Below are 6,672 nucleotides of genomic sequence, written 5' to 3' on the forward strand. Positions count from 1 at the left end.
TAGCATAGTATTTACAATCTTGTAAAACCACTAGTACGCGCAGCGTTTCGAGCAGGTCCTTAATCTAACAGATAATTTTAAGTTTAAGATAATTTTAGCTCTATTATACTCACTTATTACACACTCTAGAATTATATCTTGACATTTGTTATAAGAATATTTTAATATGAAGGATGTTAGGAGAGTAGTAGTGAGCAGGTGTGATGTATATATACGGTGATGCTTATATGTAAGTGGGACTATTGTATGGGTCAAGACACCCATACAACATGTTCTATAACATCACCGTCTCACTCCTCGGTTCTCACGCTCCTTCACCTCCATCTTAACTCAGTTATTCGCATCTTGACACCATAAACAAGTATGACTCATTCTGAGTACAATCAATACCCAAGTTAGGAGCGACATGATGTCCGACTCTACACCCCACCTGGCTAAACTTTCATATATTACCGTAATGTCTTCTACCTTTAGCGGTTCACCCTATCATATAATAAACCACAAACCTATATACTTCATAATTTATTAATTCAAGAGCTTAATTAAGGACGTATATATATTTCCTCCGCTGCATGTGCTCGAACTCCCGGTAAACTGTTCACACTGTTGGCTCACTTTCCCCAACATTAAAAGTAATGTTTTATAATAATAATAATAATAATAATATTTATTTAGGTAAAGGTACATACATAAAGAGATTTTACAAAGTTTGTTGGCTTAATAGATAGAGCTAGTACATACAATGCCTAAAGCCACTATTACGCAAAGCGTTTCGGGCAGGAAAAACATTAATGACTAAAGCTTAAAACTAATGGGTAAAAAGAATAAAATGTGTTGAGAACAAATAAAAATAGAGGTAAAAGAGGGGGGAACATTGTTGAAAAAGCAGCACAAATACAATTACAAATTATTACAGAAAATTACATTCAAACAGCGTTGATTTGAAAAACAAAAAAAAACAAAAAACATACATGGGTTGACAACAGAGGGGTAAGGTAGGTTACAGGGAATTTATTAGGTATAGCTTCGTTTTTAACTTAAACTGGTTGAGAGAGGTACTGTCTTTAACATGGTTTTACACTGAGTCATGGACCACCCATACTCATCCTGTGAGCGGTAGTTTATTGTGCACCCCATACTCATCCTGTGAGTGGTAGTTATTGTGCACCCCATACTCATCCTGTGAGTGGTAGTTTATTGTGCACCCCATAGTCATCCTGTAAGTGGTAGTTTATTGTGCACCCCATACTCATCCTGTGAGTGGTAGTTTATTGTGCACCCCATACTCATCCTGTGAGTGGTAGTTTATTGTGCACCCCATACTCATCCTGTGAGTGGTAGCTTATTGTGCACCCCATACTCATCCTGTGAGTGGTAGTTTATTGTGCACCCCATACTCATCCTGTGAGTGGTAGTTTATTGTGCACCCCATACTCATCTTGTAAGTAATAATAATAATAATAATAATAATAATAATAATATTTTATTGAGGAAAAGTACATACATAGATGCAGTTACAAAAATTCTGATTGATTTATAGATAGAGGTAGTACATACAATACCTATATAAAGCCACTAGTACGCACAGCGTTTCGGGCAAGGCGAGGTGGGGAAAAACACTAACCAAAACTTAATAGTAATTGAGCTTTATTACAATATTGACCTTGGGCTACAAAATAGTCCTCAAGTAGACTATTTCCTTAACAGCATGAATTCCTGTATGCTCCTGTATTTCCTGTATGTATACCTGTATGTATAACAGGTATATGTTATACATACAGGTATATATACAGGTATATATACCTGTATGTATACCTGTATTCCTGTATGTATAACCCTCCTCCGCGAGGATATTAGAAACTACAAGGCTAGCCAAGACCAACTACAGCATGATTTGAATGATCTCCATGAGGAAAACAACCTTCGGAAAACTGATGAAGCCTTAAAAAAGCAGGAGGAAGCTCTCAGCAAAATGACTGCATGTATCAGTACATTTTCAGCTCAACGTTCCGTCTCCCAGGAGGAACAAGACCAGCAAAAGCTGCTAGACTCTGTTATAGTGTCGTCCCAAGATATACCTGTGGAACATGAAGGTGAAAATTGTTTCGAAATAGCTCAGGATCTCTTAAAAAACAAACTGCAGCTCAATCTAAACAAAACTGACGTTATTGCTGCCTACAGAGTAGGCAAAAAGAATCCATCAGGTCTAAATCAACGGAAAATTCGCCTGAAGCTGTCTTCCCAGTTCATGAAATCCAATCTAGTCCGGACAGCTGCATCCCTACGGAAGGGATTATACATCAACGAGTGCTTGACCAGGAACAGACAGCAAATCCTCTACCGCCTGCGTCAAATCCGGCAACAAAACCCAGATGCTATTCATCAGTGCTTCGTTAGAGATGGTCTGATAAAGGTGAGAAAAACCGCAGAGGGCAAAATGTTTACTATTACTAGAGAAGAAAACCTCAACACTTTCCTCTCCCAATGTGGTTTGTCTCACCTTATCACTCCCAATGAATTAACTTAATTAACCCCCTGTCAACTAGTGGGGCTAGGTATCCTAAGTCTCCTTGGTTCATTTTCTGACTTAATTTTTAACTTACTCTTACCTAGTCATTTACCGAAATTATTTAATTGAGTTTTAAGTAGTTCTTCAGGTCTTTTTAATTATACAGTCATTACTGAACTATCTATAGTTATTAATCATTAGCTTAAATTTGCCTATGTTTATTATTCAACATTTCTTTGATTTCATTTATTACCTAGGTTGCCTAGCCTTGCCATGCTCCCTTACTCCATTGTACCCCTGGCTTTGCCTGCATCTCAAATTGCAAATTGTTACTCACAGTGTACCTGTGAGTACTCGTAAGCAATCTACCTCTTTTTTGCTCAATTTGTTTTTTTTTCTTTTTTTTTTTTGTATTGCTTAGTCTTGCTTATATTTTTTGTTTTGTATTTCCATATCTTGTGTTTTGTATAGTTCATGTTTACATGTTTTTTCTTTAATCTCATTAATTGCCTAGGTTGCCTAGCCTAGCCATACTCCCTTACTCCTTTGTACCCCTGTAAGCCCCTTTTGTGTTTGTTTTGTACAGTATTGTGTATATATTTTTCCCTATTTTATAGTTTTTTTCTACTTATTTCTGATTCTACAATCAGCTTTTTTTATGCAGTCAAGTATAGACCCTGAACTTAACCTCTTATCCACTATCTATGACAATAATCACTTTAATGATCTAAATTGCAGATATTTTGCAGCACATGATGTAAACAATGTATTAACTCATAATCACAATATCTCTGTAATCAATTTGAACGTTAGATCCCTAGGTAAACACTTCGATGATGTTAGTGCCTTGATTGAAACTATTGGCAACAAATTCTCTTTTATTATACTTACTGAAACATGGTTGAAAGAGGATACTACTCAACTCTTTAACATGCCTAACTACTCAGCAATTCACAACTGTCGTCAACTTCAGAGAGGTGGTGGCACTGCTCTTTACTACCACCAAGAACTAACATGCTTAAAAGAAATTAGAACTAGAGACTGCTATGGGGAGTATATCTTCGCCAGCTTCAGAGTCAAGGGTGCCGAGTCTGTCCTGTCTGTGGGTGCAGTCTATAGAATTCCCAACACTGATGTGTCTGGATTCAACTCAAACCTTAGAAATCTAATACTTGATAACAGACTGAACAAAAACCACCTAATTATCGCAGGGGACTTTAATATTGACCTCTGCGAGCCAGAACACCCTACTGCTGTTAGCTTCCTCAACTGTATGAATTCCTGCCTCCTCATACCCTTAATCACTAGACCTACTAGAATCACTGATAGCACTGCCACGACTCTAGATCACATCTGGACCAACATAACCTCTCCGCTTACTTCAGGTATAATCACCGATAGCACTACAGACCACTACCCCACATTTCTTTTAACTAACATTAGCAAACCACCTCTAGAAACAAGGGAGTTAAGCTTTAGGCTGCACAATGAAACTGCTATAAACAATTTTATAACTGCTGCTGATAATGTCAACTGGGAGTCCGAGTTAGGTAACATAGGGGACATCAACCTAGCAGTGCAATCTTTTCTACAAACAACTCTTAGCCTTTATAACACCCACTGTCCTAGGCTTACAAAACAAGTCACAAGCAAAAGGCTTAACAATCCTTGGCTTACAAAGGGAATACTGAAATCCATTAACAAAAAACACGACCTTGAGAAGAAGTATAGGTTAGGAATTGTCTCCAAAGAATTCTCAAAGAATTACTCATTATTGCTATCTAAGATAATTAGACGAGCCAAAACTAATTACTACGAAGATAAATTTACTCAAATAAAGAGCAACATTAAACAAACTTGGAGCACAATTTCACAAATATTGGGATCAAAGAAATCTTTAAATAACAAACCGACTCTCCTGTCTAATAACGATGGTCAGCTTTCAGCCTCTGATTCTGCTATTGAGTTTAATAGGTTCTTCTCTTCCATTGGTTCATCCCTTGCAAATGATATTCCATCTTCCAGTACTGACATTAAGGACTATCTTACAGGTAACTATCCACAGTCTCTGTACCTAAAGCCTATTAACTCCACTGACGTCAATGAGATAATCCTTTCCCTTAAAACCAAGTCTGGTGCCCTTGAGGAGATACCAACTTTAATTTACAAAAAAGCCTCCAGATCTTTAGCCCCTGCTATTGCTTTGCTCTTCAACAAGTCACTTGAACTCCAAACCTTTCCAGATATTCTAAAAAAAGCGAGAGTAACGCCTGTCCACAAATGTGGTGACCCCACAGATGTTAACAACTACAGACCTATATCAATCCTGCCAAACTTGTCAAAAATTTTTGAAAAACTTATATACAAGCAGCTTTACTCATATCTAGCCAAACTCAATATACTTAGCCCTTGCCAATATGGCTTCAGACCCAAAAAAAGCACTAACGATGCACTTATTAGTATGCTTAACTCGATTCATACAGCTCTTGATAAAAAGGAGTTCCCTGTTGGGTTATTTGTGGACCTGCGTAAAGCTTTTGATACTGTCAACCACCATAACCTTCTTCTTAAATTACATCATTATGGAGTCAGAGGACACTCCCTACAATACCTCGAGTCCTACCTTACTGACAGGCTCCAATATGTTTCTGTGAATAATACAATTTCTCCCACCCTACCCATCAACATTGGTGTTCCTCAGGGCAGCATACTTGGCCCTCTCCTCTTTCTCATCTACATTAATGACCTTCCAAATGCCTCCCAACACCTCAAACCAATTCTATTTGCTGACGACACAACCTTCATTTACTCCAGTCCTGACCCTCTTGCTCTAAATGCCACAGTAAATACTGAGCTAAATAAAGTCCATCTTTGGCTAACTGCCAACAAACTCACCCTTAACATTGACAAAACCTTCTATATTCTGTTTGGCAATAAATCCTCTAGTCTTATAAATCTCAAAATAAACAATACCCAAATTTGTAACAAATTAGATGGCAAATTCCTTGGCATTCTCATTGACAACAAGCTGAATTTCCAGGGACACATTCTAAATATATCTAAAAAAGTTTCAAAAACTGTGGGCATTCTTTCTAAGATCAGATATTATGTACCACGCCCTGCCCTGGTGACTCTCTATTACTCCCTTATCTATCCTTATCTCAACTATGGTATTTGTGCTTGGGGTTCTACTACCCAAAATCACTTACGTCCTCTAATTACCCAACACAAAGCCGCTATTAGAACAATATCCAACTCTGGCCCCAGACATCACTCGGTACCCCTACTCAAATCTCTTAATATGTTAGATATTAAGTCACTGCACATTCTCTCATGTGTATTATACATATATAAAACGCTAAACTATAATGCCAATCCTGATCTTAAAAGCTTCATAGTAGGTTGTAACAGAACCCATGAGCACCACACCAGAAATAAATACAGTTTTGATATTCCTAGAGTACGTCTTAATCAAACTAGAAGTGCTCTGCAAATCAAGGGGCCCAGAATGTGGAATGACCTTCCCAACCATGTTAAAGACTGTACCTCTCTCAACCAGTTTAAGATAAAAACTAAACACTACCTAATAAATTCCCTGTAATCTACCTCACTCCTCTATTGTCAACCCATGTCTGTTATTTTCTTTTTTTTTTTTTTTTTTTTAATCAACACTGTTTGTCAACCTATTGTATTTGTGCTGCTTTTTCAGTCATGTTTCCCCCTTTTTTTTATCTTTATTTGTATTTGTTCTCAACATCTTTTATTCTTTATGCTCAATTAGTATTAAGTTCTAGATATTAATGTTTTCTTGCCCGAAACGCATTGCGTAATAGTGGCTTTAGGCATTGTATGTACTAGCTCTATCTATATACCAATCCATTAATGTAACATCACTTGTATGTATATACCTTACCTGAATAAACATCTGAATCTGAATCTGAATAACAGCTCCTCTTACATCAGGTATAATCACTGACAGAACAACTGACCACTATCCTACCTTCCTTGTAGCGAACATGGCCATAACACCACCAGGTAACAAGAAAATTACCTTTAGGTTACACAGTGAAGCAGCAATAGGCAACCTCTCAAATGCTCTCCACAATATAAACTGGGAATCTGAATTTATCAATATACAGGATAATAATTCGTTAACTAGCCTC

This window comes from Procambarus clarkii, chromosome 36, assembly GCF_040958095.1.
Source record: "Procambarus clarkii isolate CNS0578487 chromosome 36, FALCON_Pclarkii_2.0, whole genome shotgun sequence".
In the NCBI taxonomy this organism is placed as follows: Eukaryota; Metazoa; Arthropoda; class Malacostraca; order Decapoda; family Cambaridae; genus Procambarus; species Procambarus clarkii.